Genomic DNA, 23,583 nt, shown 5'->3' with positions numbered 1-23,583 from the left:
CAGCTGTCCGGGTCGCCAGAAGGACCTGCTCAGGGCCCCGCCACCTCGGCTCCAAGCTGCTCGCCCTCTCAAATGACCGGATCATAACATGGTCACCAGGGCGAAGATCATGGCCCTCTCCAGTAGAGTTGTCAGGGAGCGCTTCTCGAACCTGTTGGTGAATAGAAAGCAAATCATTTGTTAATCGTGCCAAATAATCGTTCATCATTATACAAGGCACATCATGTATTAATCGCGGCTTGGGCACCCCCCAGATATTCATAGGCCGTCCAAACACCACCTCATACGGTGTGAGGCCAGTTCGCGAGTGGGGCACTGATCTAAGAGAGAGTAATGCTAGCGGCAAAGCATCCGGCCACTTCAACGACGTGGATGCCACAATCTTAGCCAGTTTGAGTTTCAACGTAGCATTGTACCGCTCAACCAGACCTGCCGACTGAGGGTGGAACACAGCATGAAACTTCTGCTGAATCCCTAACCCCTTTAGCACATACTCCACAATTTTCCCAACAAAATGAGACCCATTATCGCTCCACAAAAATTTGCAAACTCCAAAGCGAGGAAAAAACTCCTTGAGCAACACCTTCGCTGTTGTCAGAGCTGTATTGTCTTTCGTGGGGAAAGCCTCTACCCATTTGCTAAAAGCACATACCACCACTAAGACATACTTCAGATTGTTGCAACGCTCAAGCTGGATGTAATCCATTTGGAGTACCTCGAATGGTGCGGAAGGTGGAACGAACCCTCCTTTCCAGGATTGTGTTGCAAACATACCAGGCAGGTCTGCACTACTCTCTTGGCAGTATTAGCAATCTCGGGATGTTCCCAAACTCGTGTTAGCAGTCGAGTGATTGCGAGAGCTCCCACATGCGCCAACCCATGTGTCATCTGGACCATCGCTTGCAAGTAAGCTGCAGGCAATTTCCATTTCTCCATGTCCTTGCTTCTCCAACAACCTTCATCATCTAGCACCCCATCTGCTGCCCATGCCGCAAGTTCTGATTCAGTAGCTGATTTCTGAATATCTAAGATTTCTGCTCTAGCATCGTTCCATCGCTCAGCCTGTGATTGTGTCACGTACATGGGGGAGTCAGTTCGAGACATAGCCGTTTGTCTCGCTATGCTGTCCGCAAAGGCATTTCCCTGACCCACTTTATCAGTGATCTTTTTATGGGCACTACATTTTATTATCGCTACTTTCTTTGGACAAAGCAACGCGTTTAGGAGATCACGCACTAGTTCTCCGTGCATAATGTGTACTCCGTGAGAAGTCAAAAACCCACGTTCTCTCCAGAGTAGCCCGAAGTCATGTGCTACTCCGAAGGTGTACCGGCTGTCTGTGTATATGTTCACACATAGGCCAGCACTCAATTCGCAGGCTCTTGTCAAAGCTATCAGCTCCGCTGCTTGAGCCGATTTCTGTGGTATTCTAGCTGTTTCTACCACTGTCTTAAGTGTCGTGATCGCATAGGCTGCGGAAGTCGTGCCATCTGGCAGCCTCAAACATGATCCATCAACCCACAGTTCCCCATCCACATCTGGAAGTGGCATATCCTGTAAGTCGACACGACCCTTTGTCTGTTCCTCGGTCAGAAAAACACAGTTGTGTTGTTTGTCTTCCTGACCCTCCTCGACCGGATAGGGCAATAAAGTGGCAGGGTTCAGGGTAGCGCATCTTTTCAGTGTGATATGTGGCGCCAGCAGTGTAAGCTCATATCCTATTAAACGTGCACTCGTGAGATATTGGGTCTTTGTTTGATTTAACAGGGCATCTACTGCATGGGGGACTAGCACCAACAATTTGTGCGATAACACTATTCCCTCAATCTGCCGTATAGCTACTGCTGTTGCTGCCACTGCTCGAAAACACCCAGGTAACCCTCGTGCTACAGGATCAAGAATGGCAGAGAAATACGCACATGGCATCTGCTTATCCCCGTGTGCTTGCACTAACACTGACAACGCGCACCCATCTTTCTCGTGCACGTACAATGTGAAAATCTTCGTGTAATCTGGTGTACCTAACATGGGTGCAGAGCAAAGGGCCTGTCTCAATTGTTCAAAAGCATTCTGACATTCATCTGTCCATTCAAGGGGCATTGGTGTAGCTTTGGACAGTAACGCTAGCAAAGGTTTTATAATGTGCGAAAACCCCATGATCCTCTGCCTACAAAAGGACGTTAAACCTATGAAAGCACGTACATCTCTCTGTGTGTGGGGGACTGGTGTGTCTAAGATCGCCTGAATTCGATCTGATGTTAATGCACGCCCCTCCTTAGACAAAAGATGACCGAGGTAGGTCACCTTGGGTCTACAGTATTGAAGCTTTTTCTTAGAAACCTTGTGGTTGTTCTGTGCCAGAAAAGAAAGCAAAGCAATCGTACTCTCCTCACATTGTGCATAAGAATCTGCGGCAAGCAGAAGGTCATCCACGTATTGGATAAGGACAACCCCAGACTGTAACTCAAAGGAATCAAGCTGTCTTTTCAGAGCCTGGCTGTAGATACTCGGGCTCTCAGTGTAACCTTGGGGAACACGACAAAATCTATACGATTTATTATTTAACGTGAAGCCAAACAAATATCTGCTATCAGGATGGACAGGGATGGAAAAGAATGCGTTTTTCAAGTCAATTACACTAAAGGTCATGGCCGTTGGTGGCACCAATGTAAGCAAGGTCGTAATGTCGGACACCACCGAATATTGGGGAATGACAATTTTGTTAATCTCTCTCAAGTCAATAATAAACCGATAGACTTTGTCGTCAGTATCTCTCTTAAGAATCGGGAGAATAGGGCTGTTACAAACATTATAAGGAACCTCCTCCACCACTCCTGCAGTTATCAAATCTTGAACAATATGTGTCAGGGCAATTTCACCTTCCCTCGAAATCTTATACTGTGGCACCCGTGGCAGAGAGGCCTCCTCCTTAACAGTAATGTGAATAGGTGGAATACGCATCTCTCCCACATCCGTGTCTGAGGTCGCCCATAACGTGTGCAGTAGAGAGGCCAAAGCTGGAATGTCTAGTATAGTACAAAACCTATCTGAGTCAGGGTAATTGTCGTTTAGAATAACCCGCACTCCCTCAGGAGCGCACCGTATCGTTGCTCGAAAATATTTAAGCAAGTCAATGCCCAGGATATTATCTGGTGTATGGGGCGATAGCAAAAATTGACCAAAACTAAAAAATGTGTCAAGACAAAGTGCAAGGGGTTTTGACAATGGGCTAGGGGAGGGTGTGCCATCGAACCCTACACATGTTATCATTTCGCCAGACAGGGGAGCCCTCGGAACCAAGTTTTTTGACAAAGCGCTACGAGTAGCCCCTGTGTCGACTAGGAATTGATCAGTAGAACCCAAAATACCCGCTGTTACATATGGACCCTTCTGATCTACCGGCACTTCAATTGATTCCGTACCCCATCCTACGCAGTCCTACGCATGTACATAATCCTGATGCTCCACATTCTCGCCCTCCGCTATCTGATATTGGTTTCGTCTATCAAAAGTATTTCGTTCGTCCTGGCCACGGCCCCTTTCCTCAGCCCTTCCACGATCGCCTCCACCACCTCTCGCCCCCGTATAACTGCCTCTCGACCTACCGCCTCCTCGACCACGCTGGCTACGCTGCTCACGAAGTACCGGACAATCTTCAGCCCATTGCCCAAACTCTTTACAATAGGCACATTGATCCTCCGCTATATCCGTACGACCATACGACGTATTTCCTCCACCTCGTCTACCTCTATCATTCCCTCTACCCTGTGTTCCCCGAACCTGCGCCAACATCACCTTCGTTTTCAATTCCTTCGCCTTTTTATCAACACTTTCTTTAGCCTCCAACTCCTGCCGCTCATAATACTGAGCCATAGTTAACAAAGACGCAGGGGTCGCCGTGGCCCAGGAACTTTCACTCGATTTCAATCGTTTTGCAATCTCCGGTAGGAGATTAGTCACATACTTATCTACAAACAGATGCCGACCCGTATCGTCTGTTAAAGATTGACCACTGTAATCATGAAACGCCTCTTCAAAGCGTGTAAAGAAATCCGAAACCGTTTCATCTGGCTTTTGTTTGCACGAAGCTAACATGGTCCAATCGATCTTTTTAGAAGGTACGAACGTTTTTAATTTATTCAAAATAGCCACCGGGAGGTCTAAAATCAACTGGCAAGGCTTACATGCCGGTTCCCTATCTAAATCAGCAGCATTTATTTCTTTCCATGTCCCCCCAAGTATTGTTTCATCATTATTTTTACGAATTTGTCTCCACATATCAGGCGGAAGAATTAACCCAAAAAACAGATCTATATCGACAAGAGTCATCACACAAGACGAAATAGCCCCTTCCATCCCTTCATAGAATGCCGCCGGATTTTTCCGAAGGTCAGGTAAAGAATTTTTCAATGCCATAACATCTGCTCTATTCCAAGGCGTATACACCCAGTTATATACAAAATATCCCTTCGCATCCTTTGACAATTTATCATCATCTGTACCTTCCCCTTTTGGTGGAACATACAAAGGTGCGGCTTCACGCATAGGCATAACATGCAGTGCAGAACTCTTATCTGAACCCCGGAGAGAACACTCCTTAGACTGCCCATTAGACTCCGGCTTGGACTCCTTATTCTTTTTCCGCTCCTCCCGCAATCTGGTAGTCTCATCACGCAGCTGGATCAGTTGCTTGTAAAGGGCATCGACATCTGCAAGATCAAATATACCTTTATCCAAATTCTCACGGTGAACTGACACAGACTTAGATTCTAATGTATCTGAAAATTAACGATATGCGGTAACAACTTCATCTGCCAAAGTAGCCAAAAAATACAGTAATTCTTGGTCTGTCCATGTACCCCTTTCCGTAACAACGTCAGTCTGAGAAACAAAATTCGTATTCACTTTACGAGCCCAACTACGTAAATGTGCGGATCTCTCCGCAGAAAACCTGGTACCAGATACACCCTTCTTGTCAGGCTTATCCTGTCCTTCATCGTCCGATTCTGCAGTTGGAGCCGTAGGCGAAACGTACGGAGGCGGTGATCGATCTAGCAATGAAAAATCATCAATTTCATTATTAAGGACAGGATAAAGCGGTCGGCGAATAGGGAATTGACCAGTCGTTTGCAATTTACGTTCCCGTTCCTCCCTCTCTTTCTTCTCCTGAGCCTCCTTTTCCTCGAGCTGTAAAGCCTTATCACGAGCAGCCTTGCGCTGCTCTTTGTCCGCCAAGGCAACTTCACGTTTCATTCGCTCACGCACCGCTTTCTCCCACATTCGCACACAATCAAACATGTTTTGTCTAGACCTGCGTTGAAACAAACATTGCTCCACAAACTGTACTTTACGTAAATCGAACGACCCATGTAGAGGCCATTGCAATTCAGGATCCGATTTTGTATACTTATTCCATAATTTGCTGTACATTATAGGGGGAAGGCCAAATTTAATGTACATTTCCCGATTTGGTGTACCTTCTGGGGGAGCCGGCTGTGCTTCCGCTAACCTAATTGTGGTACCATTTCCAAGACAGCACATCCCTCGGAGTGTGCTTAAAACAGGCATGTTCAAAAAGTATCACGAAAGCGTGACACCGTATAAAATGGCACTTACAGTACTTCACACAAATGTGCCGCTCAAAGGAAGGAAACAAAATTAGAGAAACATCTCTACATGCCTGCCTATGTGAAGTGCACTACACATATATATTCAAAGGTCACAAATTCACAAACGTTAGCTAACTCAAATCAAAATCATAGGTCATAGAACTCCGGCAAGCGTCCGAGGACTACCTTACCGATCACAAATCATAGGACTTCAGTAAGCGTCCGCAGACTACCTTACCGATCACAAATCTTACCCAAAATCTCAAAAAGGTCCAGATTCCAACTGCCAAGGTCTTGTAATCGAATCAGCCAAACGGCACTTTCCCAGCAACGCAGACGATCGAGAACTCAGTCGGAGACCGGCGCCACCTGGAAGGTCAGATCAGAAGGAAAGGAAGAAACACCGCGGGTGCCAAGACTCGGGTCACTCGGTGGCAGCGTACGCGTCCATGGCGAGTTTCCAAACCTTCGTCACGACCTCTCCTTCGGGCATCCGAGTCGCCGATGAGTCCCTTCGTGGTTGCCAATTTGTAGTATCGGGTTCCCAAGGCCTACATGCTCCGAAGATAACCCACTTACATTCAAGAACTGTTGGCACGGAAACTGTAAAATTCAAAGAACAAGTTTATTAAGACCCCATGGGGTGGTGGTACATTCCTACAGCACCCTTCGGTAATGCAAGAAGTATCACACCGAACATCGGTGTGACTCGGTCTTTTATACATTTGCAGGTAATAAAAAGATAGGCGGCACAAAGTTACAAAGCGTTATGTACATATATGGTCATTTTTGGAACACAGCCAGCTCATTGGAGGGGTTACAACTCCGCTGGTCAGTTTGGCGGCACATTCCTGAGGGGTGACTGGTCAGTGGGGACTGCGCATGTACAGGCTTGACCAGTACTAAAAATAGCCTGTTGCTGGGCAAACTCAAGTGGTCAGTGGTACGGACAACGGACTAAAGGGCACGCTAGCCACGAGGCCGCTTATGATCTAAGATGGCCGCCGTAACATTCAAAATGGAGTTTTCCGTGTATAGCCAAGTTAAGCGGAAAAACTTGTAGTACAGCTAAGCGCTAACGCAGCCATTGTCAAATTACGACACAGTGTTCGTAACAGAGCAGGTACATCTGAGGCAGCACAAGGACGTGTGTCAAGCGTCCCGTCCCATGGACATTAATAATGCAAGGGTGGTTACAATGGACTATGTACACACCAAGTACAATGACATGTAAGTGATGGGAACTACACCTCACAGCACAGAATCTGGTGGACTGCTCGACCTAGTAGCCTCGGACACAGTGGCAGGATCTGATACAGGATTGGGAGACACAGCCATAGCTCTAGTGACTGACACATGAGCCATAGACCCAGACACACTGCCAGCACCAGAAACAGGAGTGTTGGACACAGCCACAGCTCTAGTGACTGACACATGAGCCATAGACCCAGACACACTGCCAGCACCAGATACAGGACTGTGAGACACAGCCACAGTTCTAGTGACTGACACATGAGCCATAGACCCAGACACACTGCCAGCACCAGATACAGGAGTGTGAGACACAGCCACAGCTCTAGTGACTGACACATGAGCCATAGACCCAGACATACTGCCAGCACCAGAAACAGGAGTGTGGGACACAGCCACAGATGTAGTAACTGACACATGAGCCATAGACCAAGACACACTGCCAGCACCAGATACAGGAGTGTGAGACACAGCCACAGCTCTAGTGACTGACACATGAGCCATAGACCCAGACACACTGCCAGGACATGACCGTGCACAGTGACCAACAAATACCATGCCAGCATCTGAGACATGAGAGTGGTGGACACACACATTGGTAGTACCTGAAACAGGAGAGGGCACAACTGACACAGTGCTACTACATGAGGCATGACAGCGAACAACAGACACAGTGCCACTATCTGACACATGAGAGTGAACTGCAGCTGACCCACTAGGACCACTGAAATGATGAGCCACAGGGCTGTATGGGCCAGGAGGCAGGGTGGCTCTGGGAGCTGGGTACAGCTGTACTTGAGCGACATTGGGGTGGGCAGGTGTCACAGGTGTGTGTCTCAGTTTCTTTGGGATATAGAAGGGTTCCCTGGACATGACTGGACTGGTAAGTGGTGTGGCCTCATCATGAACATCACCCATCAAAGGTGGATCATGTGCTGGTGTGGGTCTGATCTCTGGGGACGTGCTAGACCCTGCTTGACGTTTGCTGTGGCCCTACCTTCTACCCTCTGCATCATGTGTAATGGGTGATGCAACAACAGTGTACTCCTGCCTCTGCTTCTGCGGGGTGTGGATGGGAGTAGAGGTATGGGGGGACTCCAGCGCTGACACATGTGTTTTACGTTCCTTCTCCAACATCAGCCTCAGTGCATGCAGGGGTGATGTATGCCTGTCCTTGATGGAGCTCGTGTCCATGGGAGAACCCTTGGCCCTGGGAGGTGCCTTGCCCGTAGGATGTGACCTGTCTCTTGAATGTGCCTGATCCGTGGGCGGTGCCCTGTCCCTGGGAGGCGGCTTGTCCTTTGTAGTGTCCCAGTCCATTGTAGTGTCCCTTTCCTTTGCAGTGTCCTTGTCCTTGGGAGCGTCCCTGGCCTTGGGAGGTGCCCTTTCCTTTGCAGTGTCCTTGTCCTTGGGAGCGTCCCTGGCCTTGGGAGGTGCCCTTTCCTTTGCAGTGTCCTTGTCCTTGGGAGTGTCCCTGGCATTGGGAGATGCCCTATTCTTTGCAGTGTCCCTGTCCTTGGGAGTGTCCCTGGCCTTGGGAGGTGCCCTTTCCTTTGCAGTGTCCTTGTCCTTGGGAGTGTCCCTGGCCTTGGGAGGTGCCCTTTCCTTTGCAGTGTCCTTAGGAGTGTCCCTGGCCTTGGGAGGTGCCCTATTCTTTGCAGTGTCCCTGTCCTTGGGACTGTCCCTGGCCTTGGGAGGTGCCCTTTCCTTTGCAGTGTCCTTGTCCTTGGGAGTGTCCCTGGCCTTGGGAGGTGCCCTTTCCTCTGCAGTGTCCTTGTCCTTGGGGGTGTCCCTGGCCTTGGGAGGTGCCCTTTCCTTTGCAGTGTCCTTGTCCTTGGGAGGTGCCCTTGCCTTGGGAGTACCTTTGGAGGGGGATGCCTGTGTTACATGTGAATCCCTGTCCCCCAACACCCCTTGAGTATCCTGTGTGTCAACTCCAGGGCAGCTGATGTCGTGGTCTGTGAAAGATTTCCCTGTCCTAGGGGATGGTGTCTGTGCCCTCCGTGCCCTGCCTTGCTGCCTGTGGCTGCTTCTAGTGCAATATCCAGAAAATGAGGCCTGCTCAGAAATGTCACTCTCCGCTGAGACATCAAGTGGTGTGGATGGAGGAACTGAAGTAGAACCTTGTCCCTGCGACTTTTGAATGGCTGCAGACACTGTGTTGGATAACGACTGAACTGTTCTGTGGAGACCAGCAACATCGCCATGCATCCCCTCCATGAATGCTACCACCTGCCCCAACTTCCTATCGTGGTCTAGGAATGCATTGATCATGTTGGTCTGCCCTGCACACAACTGTCGCAGCAGATCAACAGCCTCAGCACAAAGGCACTTTGTGTCACAGGGGCAGGGGCAGCGGTGCCTGCACCGAAGGCCACTCTGCTCCCCATACTCTGGCGAGCAGTACTTGTTGCAGTTGGTGGCAGTGTTAGCCCTGTGTGCTGTGTACCGACTGAAGGTGTAGATTGCCACTCCCTGTGTCTACCAACAGTACTGACTCACCAACATCGTCTGAAGATGAGGACGATGGTGTCTCCACATGTGAGTCCTCAGGGACAGTCCTGTCCCCCTCTCCAGGGCTGCTCTCTTCAGTCTCAGTGTGCATGTGTGTGATCTCGGATTCTGATGCATTGCCACCACTGAGCTCTGTCGTTTGTGGGTCAGTGCACTCGGCCAAAGCTGAAAGAGAGAAAAGAGGTATACGTAAGTGCCACACTCACGTATTGCAAATTGCAAAACCAAAACATCCTTGACTGCTGACGGCATTCAATACAGTCGCACCATTTAGGCAACACGACCCTTTGAACTACTTGTATCTTACTAAATGTTCTAATCGCCCATGGAAACCACCTTCACTATCTGATTGTGGGTTAATCAACTCGGGATGCGTCGAGAGCCCGTTTTTATGATGTTACGTTCAGGTATCAGAAATTTTCATCTGTAGTGCGGATATCAACTTTTGTGGCTGCACTTCCGTTACAGCCCCACATCTTTTTCACGAAATTATCACTAGTACCAATTTTCATTACGGCTCTGATCATCATGTCTGGCTTAAATTAGCCTCATCTGCGTCAAACAAACGAGGTGACATTCTCTAGTTCATCAGGTTCCCTTTCCTGTTTGTTGGGTCGATATTGTGCCCACTTGCAATAGACGGTCACCTGAGGAAGGCTTATTGGCCGAAACACGCGTTGTGAACTACCCTGCCGCATTTCCTCAATCATCTGTCTTGTCTAAATGCTCACTGTCTGTCCATTTTTGTATTTTTTTACTTTATATTTAAATGTTAATGAATTGTAAATGATCCATATGAAACATGTGTACATAAAATGAAAAATGAGAAGAAAAAAAGAATCATAAAAAGATAATTTATCTATATCAATTTTCTAAAAATAATAAATTTAAATACGCATATACATCTTTTGGTGATGAGTCTACATACTGTTGGTTGTTATTACTATAATATCACAACTGTGATTGTTATATAGATCAGTCCGCTTGATTTTGCGTCTTTACTTGGCTATAGACCGTTTTCAAATCAGTGACCACCTCATGCACACCAACATGTCCCCCACTGCACTTACCACCTGTCCGGGGGCACCGTAGAGCCCCCGGTCATAGTGGCGTAGCACACCGTCCACAAGGACATCCAGCTCCGCTGCGGTGAAGGGACAAGACCGGATCTCTCACACTCTCGGCATGGCAGGGTCCAGGACTGTGGCACAACAGCAGCAGTTGGTGGATTGCTCAACAGCAGCAGGTAGAGGAGATGGGTGCAGGCAGCAGTTGGTGGATTGCTCAGCAGCAGCAGCAGCAGGTAGAGGAGATGGGTGCAGGCAGCAGTTGGTGGATTGCTCAGCAGCAGCAGGTAGAGGTGATGGGTGCAGGCAGCAGTTGGTGGATTGCTCAGCAGCAGCAGGTAGAGGTGATGGGTACAGGCAGCAGTGGCTGGAAGCAGTGGATGTGTGCTGCAGAGATTCACACATATATAGAGCCCTGAGCTGATATCAGTGGCACACGTATGCAGCGGTTGGTTTTCCTGGGCTGCCTCTTTCAAAAAGAGCCAATGACTGGCCCTGTTGTGGCGGTGCACGGCTTCCGCTATTTTTGAATTCGCTTACACGCCCTGCATTACCTGTTTCCATTGGCTACATGTGCAAGGACCGTCACGGTCACACACCGGCAACCGCATGTGCGCGCTACCGCAATGGTGCATCATTTGAAATTCAACACTCACTGGCATCGCAATGGTGGAGCACACACATTCTGCGGGGTCGCGCAGGCTAACACATACATTTGAATGTGCAAGTGGGAATGGCAGTTGGTACCCCCCCTTTCAGTAACATTGCAGCACCCACCGCAGACCGCCGGGCCTGGCCGCTCACCCACCGCCGGGCCTGGCCGCTCAACCACCACCGGGTGTAGGCAGTGGGTGACCGCCGGGTGCGGGCGGTGGGTTACCGCCCTGTGTACTGATATCAGCCTGGCATGGTTGCCCCTGGCCGCTCAACCACCGCCTGTACCCGGCAGTCACCCACCGCTTGCACCCGGCGGTCACGCACCACCCGCACCCTGCGGTCACCCACTGCCTGCACCTGGCGGTTACCCACCACCTGCACCCGGTGGTCACGCACCGCCCGCACCCTGCGGTCACCCACCGCCTGCACCCGGGGGTCACGCACCACCCGCACCCCGCGGTCACCCTCCGCCTGCACCCAGCAGTCACGTACCGCCCACACCCTGCGGTCACCCACCACCTGCACCCGGCGGTCACCCACCGCCTGCACCCCGCAGTCACCCACTGCCTGCACCCGGCAGTCACCCACCACCTGCACCCGATGATCATGCACTGCCCGCACCCAGTGGTCACCCACCGCCTGCACCCGGCGGTCACCCACCGCCTGCACCCGGTGGTGGGTGAGCGGCCAGGGGCAACCATGCCAGGCTGATATCACTAAACAGGGCAGTCACCCACCGCCCACAGCCGGCGGTCACCCTACGCCCACACCCGGCAGTTGGTGAGCAACCAGGGGCAACCATGCCAGGCTGATATCACTACACACGGCACTAACCCACCGCCTGCACCCGGCGGTCACCCACCGCCTGCACCCGGCGGTGGGTGAGCGGCCAGGGGCAACCATGCCAGGCTGATATCACTACACAGGGTGGTCACCCACCGCCTGCACCCGGCGGTCACCCACCACCCATACCCAGCGGTGGGTGAGCGGCCCGGCCCGGCAGTCTGCGGTGGGTGCTGCTATGTGACTGTAAGGGGGATACCAACTGGCATTTCAACTTGTGCATTCAAATGTATGTGTTAGCCATGCGGAATGCGTGCTCCGCCATTGCGATGCAAGTGAGTGATGATTTTCAAATGATGCACCGTCGCGGTAGTGCGCACATGCGGTTTGCGGGGTGTGACCGTGATGGTCCTTGTCAAGTCAGCAAATGTTATGCACTATTGCAGTATCAAGGATCATCTTATGTGTTGGGGGAAAGCGTGTGTGTCAGGACATGTCGGGAATGCGTCAGGAATCATTATATAATGTCAATGGTCCGTGTACACATGTATCAGTTATGTCCATTGCTTACATGTGTGGCCATACTATTGACCTTGCCAGTGGTGAACATAGGCCAGTGATGTGAGCCCAAGTTGCGTCAGATGTGCATGGCTATGTGTTGACGTCTTGGTTTTGAGGTCACACGTTTCTATTGGTACACATCTACACGGTACATCAAGGCTGTGTACCCACATCCAGAAGCTGTCGTGAGTGTGTGGTTTGTGTGTGCAAGTAGCATTGATGGGGGTATACATGCATACTGTATATGCATCTGTGTGTCGCCTGTTGTATACCCATGCCTGTCATGTGAGGATGCAGAGCATTGTAGGTGGGGTCATGGGTGCATGATGAAAAGGAGGGTGTGGTCCATGTTCGTGTTGTGTGTGCACGTCCATGTGTGTCTGTGGGGATGCTTGTCCACACTTGGGCAATCAGTTATGTTATGTTGGCAGTTCTTTCAACATGTGTGCACGTAACAATCGACATTTTTGCACGCCGGATGTTGTTTGTGGGTGTACATTGTGTGTGTAGTCAGCTGTAGTGCCTTATATTTCGGTCACGTCACACATACAATCAGTGTCTGCAACATGTATAATTTGTATTGTGTTGGTCAAGATGTGATGGTGTGGCACAGCTGTGCGTTGTTGGTCAATTGACATCTGCTCCCATCTACTCCCACACAGAAGGTCTCCAAATGTGCATCGACCATACACTGTGCTGGAGGGCATGGTTGAATAGGAGGTAATCCGCAAATTCCGGCTGGACAGACGGAGGTTGCAGGTTCTTGTAGGCCAATTGTCACCTCATCTGCAGCCACGCAGGCCATATCCAGGAGCAATTACACCGACAGCAAAGGTGATGGCGGCACTTCACTTCTTCGCAACTGGCATTTTCCAGTACACAGTTGGTCATGCCGGGGGATGTCCCAATCCATGTTCAGCATGGTACTGCTGGATGTGCTGGATGCCATGATGCGTTACAAGGATGATTACATCTATTTCCCACGTCCGGCAGAGCTGGCTGCAGTGAAGGGTGACTATCTATGCCCTGGGCCAGATCCCACACGTAGTGGGTGCCATTGATGGGACACATATTGGTCTGATTCCACCCCAGGCACGTGAAGCCGTCTATCATAATAGGAAGCACTACCATTCTATAAATGTGCAAGTGGTGTGCCTGGCTGACAACATCATCTCCCATGTGTGTGCAAGATTTCCTGGGTCCGCACATGACTCCCACATCCTGCAGAGCAGCATTGTCTCCCAACTGATGGCTAATTTGCATCAAGAACGTGCGTGGCTTGTAGGTGAGTGTGCTGTGATGACTACTGTGTTGTATGTGTGCCATGCTGTTCCCACCAATCCTGGTAATAATGTATGTGTCTGTCATCCCCCACCTAGGCGACTCTGCGTACCCAAACCGACCGTGGCTGCTGAGCCCCCTACGGAATCCAACTACACCAGGAGAAATGCACTACAATGAGGCCCATGGGAGGACACGTCGGGTGGTGGAACGTACATTTGGACTGCTGAAGTCTACGTTTCGCTGCCTGGATAGCACCGGAGGGGCCCTACAATACTCACCAGGAAAAGTATGCAAAATCGTGATTGCCTGCTGCATGCTCCACAACCTGGCTTTACGCAACAATATTGTACTGATAATGGACCCTGCAGACCAACAGGTTGCTCCGCCTCCCATACCACCCATGTCCAGTGATGTGGAGAGTGGGGAGGAAGAAGGTATGGACCAGAGGCGTCAGCTCATTGCTCGCTACTTTCCTTGAATGTGAGTAACTACCTCTTGTGCTGGTGTTCAAAGCGTGATGTATGTTCGCTGGAGATGTGTGGATGTGGTGTGTGGATGCTACCTGTTCTGGTATGTTCTGTTCGCAAATGGGTGTGGGAGATAGTATCGTATCGTATCGTATCGTATCGTAAGGGGTGCTTGTATAGCGCACTGACACCATGGGTTTCCTGGCGCTGGTTGGAAGTAGAGAGGACAGAAAGACTAACCAGATTGAGGGAAAAGCCAAGTTTTTAGAGACTTACGAAAGAGGGTCAGAGAGTTAGAAGTTTTAAGAGAAAGGGGGAAAGAGTTCCAGAGCTTGGGGGCCAGGTATGCAAATCTCCGGCCTCCAGATCTGCAGAGCTTGTAGGAAGGAACAGTCAGGAAATGGAGGTGAGAGGATCTCAAGTTGCGGGACGGGCAGTAGGGTCTGATGAGGGATTTCACAAAGATGGGACAGGGGCCAGCCAATGACTTGAAGATAAAGCAGCCGATCTTGAAGGCTGCCCTTGAGATGACAGGGAGCCAGTGGAGTTTGACGAGGAGGGGCCTAGCGGATTGCCACTTCGGAATCCCTAAGGCCAGTCTCGCCGCCTGATTTTGGACCGCCTGCAGTCTAGCCATCGATGTTTTAGGCAGACCATGGTAGATCGAGTTGGAGAAATCTAGGCGGGAGAGGACGAGGGCCATGATAACCTGCAGGAGGGCGTCAGGTGTAAGGAGGTATGCCACTTTCCTGATCCTGCGCAGTTGGTAAATACAGGACGAGACCACGGTCCCCACCTGCGGCCCTAGGGATAGAGCGGAGTCAATAGTGACCCCCAGGCTCTTCACCGAAGCCACGGGAGTGGGAGAGGGGCCCAGTTCCACCGGCCAGAATTGAGGCCCCCAGAAGGTGGCGCTCCTACCGGGAAGGAGGAGCTCCGTCTTACCGGGGTTCAGCTTTAACTAGTTGTGGCCCATCCACTGGAGAATGTGGGACATGACTGCCTGAAAATTAGGGATAGCAGAGGGGGAATTGAGAGAAAAGATGAGCTGCAGGTCGTCCGCGTAATTGAACACGGTAACGTCCCACTGCCTCAGGGAAAATAGAAGGGGGCGAAGATAAAGATTGAAGAGAAGAGGGGACAAGGAAGAACCCTGGGGGACCCCACAGAGCGAGTGCTCTCTAGGAGCCCTGAAAGCGCCCAGGCTAAGGGTCTGAGACCTGCCAGTCAGAAAGGATCTGACCCAGGCCAGCGCCAGGCCCTGGATGCCAGCCTGCTCGACACGGCGGAGAAGGATGTTATGATCCACCGTGTCGAAGGCGGCTGACAGATCTAGTAATACCAGGGCCTGAGGGGTACCCTTGTCAACACCGTCTCTCAGGGCGTCCAGCACGGCCAAGATCACTGTCTCCGTAGAGTGGCCGGGTCTGAAGCCTGCTTGGTTGGCCTCGAGAAAGTTGGAACTCTCGATAAACTGTGAGAGACAGGTGGTGACGTGGGCTTCCAGGATTTTTGAAAAGAAAGGTAAGAGAGAGATAGGGCGGTAGTTTGCCGGGACGGCGGGGTCAGCCCCCGGCTTCTTCAGAAGGGGCACCAGCACGGCCTCCTTGAAGGAGCCCGGCACCGTACCAGAGGAAAGAGAAGAGTTTAGCAGGGGGAGAATGCAGTCGGGTAAAGAGTGGCAGATGTCCCTGAGTATGGAGGGGGGGCAGCAGTCATCTGGGGATCCCGACTTGATGCGGGTGGCAAGAGTGGCCAGAAAAGTGGAGTCTAGAAGAGGAAATTGTGTGAAAGAGGAAATATTGTGAGGGGGGGAGACAGATCCAGCGCCAGGAGACGTGACGGTGATGGTGTCCTTAATCAATACCATTTTTTCAATGAAAAAAGTGCTGAGGGCATTACATGCTTCCTGTGTAGGGGCCTGAGTAGGGAGCGTCCTGGGGTCGGAGGTAAATTCGTTAAGGACTTTAAAAATTTCCTTAGACTGGCAAGGGGCAGATAAGATTTTACCAGAGGCATAGGTTTTTTTAGCAGCCAAAATGGCAAGTTTGTACCCATTGCGGGCAGCCACGTAGGCGTCTCTGCTTGCAGGGCTGTAGTCTCTCCTCCACTTGCGCTCGAGCTGGCGGAGTTCCAAATGGAAAGCTTTTAGGTGGGGGGTAAACCATTTGTGGGAATTGCTGTGCCGGGATTGGGGGAACTTAGTGAGGGGGGCAAAGATGTCACTGGCTGTAGTGAGCCAGTCTGCCACAAGCCCGTGGAGCTCGTCGGTACCAGTGTCGTTGGGTGGCAGGGGATAAGTTTGGGACAAATGAGTCAAAAGTTTGGAGGGATCGACAGCCTTCCACTTGCGAGCCGTGCCACCCTCCCGTGGGGGGACCTTGATCTGGCCGACCGCCGAGAATGTGGTGTCGATCAGACAGTGGTCCGACCACACACAAGGTGTTATTAATGGGCGAGAAGACGTGACTCCATGGGTCCAAATGTGGTCGAGGATGTGGCCACCCTTATGGGTGGCAGACCTGACTAGTTGGATGAAATTCAGGCTTGAAAGACCCTCGAACAGTTCGGAAGCATGTGGGCCAGCGTCCTCGTGTTGAAACCAGTAATTAAAGTCGCCAATGATGATAATACGGGGGGAGCAGCTAGCAATATTGGTTAGCTGATCGATAAAGGATGAAGGGAAAGACGGCATGGAGTTGGGGGGGCGGTATAGTAGCACAAGAGTGACTGCACCTACCTCGGTCCCCAGGCTAAGGACCAGGGTGTCTACATCCAGTAGAGTCATGGCCGCGGAGGTGATAATCTTAAGATCCTTGCGTATTACCGCCGCCACCCCTCCCCCGGTGCGACCCCCTGATGGGTTGGTGTTCAGCGGAAAGTAGTCAGGGGGTAGCGTGGCCAAGATGTCTGGGAGAGAGTCGTCGGTAAGCCAAGTCTCTGATAACAATAAGACATCGGGGCTTTCAGACATGAGAAGATGCAGGATGTCAACTTGGTGCTTGACCATTGAACGGGTATTTAGGTATAGGACCCGAATAGACGACTCGATAGGAGCCGGAGCGGTAAGTGATAGTGTCGGCGCAAGATTAGGGATTGGAATGCCTGCAATGCCGAGTGAAGTAATGCGGGTCCAGACGTCGGGGGAGAGAGGACTGGCCGAGGCATGTAGGCACTTAAGGGCTGAGGACGTGTAAGATAGAGGAGCGGCAGCACTACTGGCCCCGGGGCCCGTCCGGCCGCGGACAGGCGCAGACGGGCTGGACTTAGGCGCGACTTCGGCGTGCTGACGGCGTGCCCGCTGCGCCCGTCCGCTGCGCTCCCTGTAGGGGGGCGCCATTTTATGGGCTGAGGTCGTGAGTGGCCGAGCGCTGCACCGCTCGCCTCCTCAGCGTCCTCACCCAATATGGCGGCCAAACAGCGCGACCCGGCGGGAATCAATCTCCTGCGAGGGCGGCTGACCAGGATGAAGGTGGTGGCAAACCTGCACAACAAAAGGGAGTTAGTTGGCTGGCGGCGCGATTAAAAATTGGTATTTTAAAATGAAGAATTAAACATGCGCGAGTAGCGCGGAAGGCAGCGCGAGCAGCGCGAGTAAAGCGCGTCCAATGCGAGTCAGGCAAGTGGCTAGGTCCCACTGACCGGCTCGTGGCTTCCAACCAGTCGTGGAGGCAACCCATGGTGTACATCCAATGATCCCTGATGTGTGTCCTGTGATCCGCTTAATTTGTGATGAATGTGGTTTGTGGGATGTTGCTGAACGGTGTGGTGTGATGGGTGTGATTCAGTTTCCTGACCTGTGCTTGTTGTTCTCTCATTATCCCTAGGTCACTCCCACAGATACATGATTCTCAAGAACATTGATACCTGCACCTGGTAATGACAAGTACTAAGACAAACCTGTGATTGAAACATGGAGGTCACACCGCATTGAGTGTTTACGTGGTGTTTATTTACAGGGTGTGGATTACTGTTTGTGCATATTTACAAATAGGTGTTGGTGGGGAAGTGAGAGTTGAAGGTCATGTCAGATGAAAACACTGTGGGGACACCACATTGTGTGATGTACACCTAGTCCAACAGACATGTGCCAATGCTTGGCATTGTGGGGCAAGATAGTTTGCAGAGTGAATGCCAGGCTCAAGGAAGGGTGAAGTCAGTGGCGGCCCCTCTTTGAGCGGGTGGATGGTGCATTGCCACTGCTGTCAGCTGGATCCAGCCTCGGACGGCCCCTCCGTCTTGGAGCCAGAGCGGTGCCAGCTGTGGGGGAAGGTTGTTCTGGGACCACATCCCTGTCAGTGGCCTCAGGTGATGGTGGCAGTGGTGTTGGTGCCCTGTCCCGCTGACCAATTGGGGGAGGGGGAGGTGGTGTGGTGCGGGATAACTTCTCCCTCCAAAGAGCGGTTTGCTGCCCCATGATGTCACCAATCGGGTGTCCACGGACTGCAACAGCTGGCAGGTGTCTAGCGAGTCTTGGTGTGCCCGATCGGCCTGTGCCTGCGACCGCTCGTAGGAGGCTTCCACTCTGGCAAGGGCATCCAGGGTCTCTGTCCCAGGATGGGCTGGGTGTTGTTCCCGACCTCGCCTTGCAGCTGCACTCCTGTTTGTGACCTGTGGCGTCACCTGTGTCCTCACCCGTCCACTCTCCCTGCTAGCCTGAGATGTCGATGGCCCATCATGTGACGATGGGTCAGGCAGGGTGGCACAGGCAGGAGTGGTGGTGGTGGTGGTAGCTGCACAGCTCACAATGGCAGGTGTTGGTGTTGTGACACTGGCCAAGGTGGTGGAAGCAGGGATGTCCTGGGAGTCTGATGGCCCTGGAAGTGTGCTTGGCCCAGCATCGTCCTCTGCACCCGAGGTGTCCATGGATTCTTCTCCTGAGAGTCCTGGCTGTGAGGGGGGCGACTGGTGCTGGCTGTTGCTGGTTTCGCCTGTCAAGTTTCGATCACCTGAGGGACAAGAAATTAACAATCAATGCTGTGGACATGACAGGTTTGTTGTTGTTACATTATACATTACTATACAATCAGGACATGGTTGTTGGTGTCATCATGTTGGTGTGGTAGACAGTAATGGGCATTATGGTGTTGTGGAGGTGGGGAGACAATACTTGTATACGTGTGGTCCGGTCCTGCTATTGAATGGTGCCTGTCACGTCTGAGGCAGGATGACTAACCTTGATATTCAGAAGCAGCAGGAGCGATGACGTTGCCTACTTCCTTCCTCCCTAGGAACAGTCCCCCCGACGAGTCACATATATAAAACTGCTCTAGGGAAACCCCTCCCAGGGAAGGGGAAAAAATGGAGAAAGTAAAGAAAACAGGCTGGCAGCCAGAAACCATCTACAGCTGACGAAGACGTGTGGAAAGTCTGTCTTTGCTTGCTTTGTAAGTATTCTGCAGGGATACACAAAAAGACACGTGTAAATACACACCCCCTCCCTTCTTTAACAAACAATAGAGTTAAGGTTAAAGAGACACCAATTATACTCACTAGTCTAGACTTCCACAATCATCCAAGAAGAGTAATGATGAAAGAAAAGAAAAGAATAAACAAATAGAATCCAGAATGTTTTTTGCTCCAATGAGAAAGCAGAATCCTTAGTCTTAAATTCGTGTTTTCAAAGCTAATGCGCTTTCTCTATGGAAGTCTCAAGTTCAAATAGCCTGTCAATGATCTCCGGGATAAACTACTTGTGCAGGAAGTTCTTGTAGGTCAAATCACCAAAAATGAAAGTCCTGATTTGAATCCACGCTTTCCACAAAATAAGTTGCGTTAAGAAAGTCAATCTCCAACAGTATTAAATAACTTGCGGAAGCGGCCGCTTCCGCGACGGTACCGGTGGACGCTCTAGGCAAAAGCGTTCAAATATTCCTTCTAGCGTTAGAACGCTTTCGCTGCGCTCACATACCCTTGTTCCTTGAAACGCCGACTCGGCTTTCTCTGCCACGGCTTCGATTCTCCAGTGCAGCTCCTCCACACCCTGCAGCGCGGCTCCAGGTCAAAGGGCAGAAACACGCCGTGCAGCGGAACAGACTGCAACACGGCGTCGCTCGATCTTAATTCCTAATAACATCAATAATCCCCAAGGCGAGGCAAGGGGTCTCGGAAGACTTCAGTAATCTTCGGAATACCAAGTAGGCAGGCATCAAAAAGTGATAAGCACCGGAAGTGAGAAGACAGAAAACAGATATAGTAATTCACGCAACACAAACAACAGACTAATCTCCAGGCACTCTGGGAGATGTAGTTCTCAGAATAAGGCTTGAAACGTGACAGAACCCCCTCTCTAAGACCGACGTCTCGGCGGTCCACCAGGCTTTAAAGGGAACTGAGCGTGGAAACGTCTCAAGAGGCCAGGACAGTGGAGGTTGGAACGAGGTTCCCAGGAACGTTCCTCATGCCCATACCCTTTCCAATCAATCAAGTATTGAAGCACACCTCTCCCTTTGCTTGAATCAAGTACAGCTCTCACCTCATACTCCACATCCCCATCGATCTCTACAGGTTGTGGTCTCTTCATTTCTCGAGTGCCTAACACATACGGCTTCAAGAGGGATACATGGAACACCGGGTGTATGTGCCAAGTTGAGGGGAGACGTAATTTCATAGCCACTGGATTGATTACAGCAAGAATGGAATATGGGCCAACATATTTGGGCTGCAATCTTGTATTTCCTTTCAATTTCAGGTACCTTGTACTCAGCCATACCTTGTCCCCTATCGTGTACTCAGGCGCAGGAGATCTTTTTCTATCCGCCTGCTTTTTATCATGGTCCCTGGCTGCCGCCAACTGCTCTCCAGTCTCCTGTGCTATAGCTGTAAGGTGAGCATGGTGCTCCTGTATAGAAGGAAGGGAGGATAGGCCAGGGTGTTCAAAAGGCAGAAAATTGGGATGAAAACCATTAATACAAAAGAAAGGTGAGCATCCAAAAGAAAAATGGGTAGCGCTATTGTAGGCAAACTCTGCCATCCACAACAACGTTCTCCATTCCTCACTGTGCTGCATAGTAAAGCACCTCAGATACTGTTCGAGTATTTGATTTAACCTTTCTGTTTTCCCGTCTGTCTGAGGGTGATAGCTTGTTGACAAACGGGCATCAATATCTAAGATGTCACACAACGCCTTCCAAAACTTAGAGGTGAACTGAGTACCCCTGTCAGTAATAAGAACAGAAGGCACCCCGTGTAACCTAACCACGTTTTGCAGGAAAACTAAGGCCAACTCTGCTGAGGTAGGTAATTTAGTCAATGCTATAAAATGACCCATTTTGGTTAAATGGTCTATGACCACTAAGATGGTGTTGTTGCCGTGACTGAGAGGCATCTCCACAATAAAATCCATAGAGACTGTGTGCCATGGTGCTGGAGGGATCGGTATAGGGCGTACCAGACCACTGCTTCTTTGGTGGAGAGCCTTCGCCTGGGTGCAAACTGGACACTTTGCCACATAGTCTGTAATGTCCTTTTTCATAGATTCCCACCAAAAATACCTAAGGACGGTTTGCAGGGTTTTCTGAACACCCATGTGTCCTCCTAGAGTCGAATCATGAGTCCATTCCAGAACTTGGTTTTGTAATTCTGGTGTAAACACGTACAACAGCTTATCCCTGAAAAGGAGTCCATTTCGAATTGTTCTTTGATGTAGTTCAACATCAATCCATGTTTGCACATCCATTTGTTTGACTTCCTCTTCCACTTGCTTTAGGAAATCCTCGGAACTTGTGATAGCTGAAACAGATGGGGGAAAGAAGACTTCTTGAAGAATCGTAGGGGGTTCCTCAAGAGGAGGAGGTTGATCTCTCACTGCTGATTCAGGTCTTGACAGTGCATCGGCTTTCCCGTTTTGTGGACCAGGACGATATTTGATCACAAAATCAAAATCCGAGAAGAACAACGACCATCTTAATTGGCGTGGTGTTAATGCTCATGCACTTTTCAAGAAAAGGAGGTTCAGATGATCAGTGAATATTTCCACTGTATGTCTAGCCCCCATAAGATGGTGTCTCCATTCCTCACAAGCTCTCTTGATGGCTAGCAACTCTTTATCCGTAATGCTATAGTTTATCTCACAAGGGGATAGCTTACGGGAATAATAAGCCACCGGATGTAGTTGCCCAGTATCCGGATTTCTCTGTGACAAAACACCTCCAATAGCGTAATAGGAGGCATCCGTCTCCATGACAAAGGGTTGACTAGCATCTGGATGTCGGAGGATAGGAGCAGTAACAAAACAGTTCTTTAGAGTCCTGAAGGCTTCTTCCGCTAAATCAGACCACTTGAAGGTAGCTCCTTTTTTCAGCAAATGGGTCAATGGTTGTATGACCCTGGAGAAGTCTTTGATAAACCTTCTGTAAAAGTTTGCAAATCCTAGAAAACTCTGCAAAGCTTTTACATTCGAAGGGGATTCCCACTGGATAATGGCTTGCGTTTTCTTTGTATCCATCTGTATACCATTCGGGCCGATGACATAACCCAGGAACTCCACTTCTCCTGTATGAAAGAAACACTTTTCCAGCTTGGCATACAATTCATGTTGTCGTAGGCGTTCCAATACTTCCATCACATGCTGGACATGTTCTTCTTCCGTGGATGAGTATATCAATATGTCATCTATATAAACAATACATGACACATCCAATAAACCTCGCAAAACATTGTCCATAAAGTATTGGAATGCCGCAGGGGCATTGCAGAGGCCAAACGGCATCACTTGGTATTCGTAAAGCCCATATCTAGTCCGGAAGGCAGTCTTCCACTCATCTCCACTTCGAACACGCACCAAGTGGTAGGCCCCCCTCAAATCCAGCTTGGTGAAGATTCTGGCGTCTTTTAGTTGGTCCAACAAGACTGGTATCAAAGGCAATGGGTATCTGTTCTTCCTGGTCACCCTGATTATAGCTCTATAGTCTATGCAAGTTCTTAAGCCTCCTTCCTTCTTAGGAATAAAGAAGAGAGGCGACGAAGCAGGAGACGTAGATGGACGGATACATCCGGATTCCAACAATTTCTTCAGGTATTGCTGTAGATATATGTTTTCAGCTTCCGTGAGAGCATAAACCCTACTACACGGTATATTAGCGCCAGGTTCTAACTCGATGACGCAATCATAATCCCGATGTGGGGGTAGTTTACTGGCTTCTCTTTCGCTGAAGACTCTTGGTATCTTTGATACACCTCTGGAAGGGTGGTGATGGCGTTAACTCCCAACTCTCTTCCTCCTGAAGCCAACGTCCTAGCAGGGGTTTCCAGTGTAATTTCCTCATGAAAATGCCTTGCCATGCAATGTTCGGCACAATACACAGAATTCAAAGTGATGGAACGAGCCGCCCACTTCACTAGCGGGTCATGTTGGGTTAACCATGGCATACCCAAGATTAATCGAAACTG

This window comes from Lissotriton vulgaris, chromosome 6 (assembly GCF_964263255.1).
Source record: "Lissotriton vulgaris chromosome 6, aLisVul1.2, whole genome shotgun sequence".
Lineage (NCBI taxonomy): Eukaryota > Metazoa > Chordata > Amphibia > Caudata > Salamandridae > Lissotriton > Lissotriton vulgaris.
The sequence above is the reverse complement of the archived record's forward strand: the minus strand, read 5'-3'. Positions refer to the sequence as shown.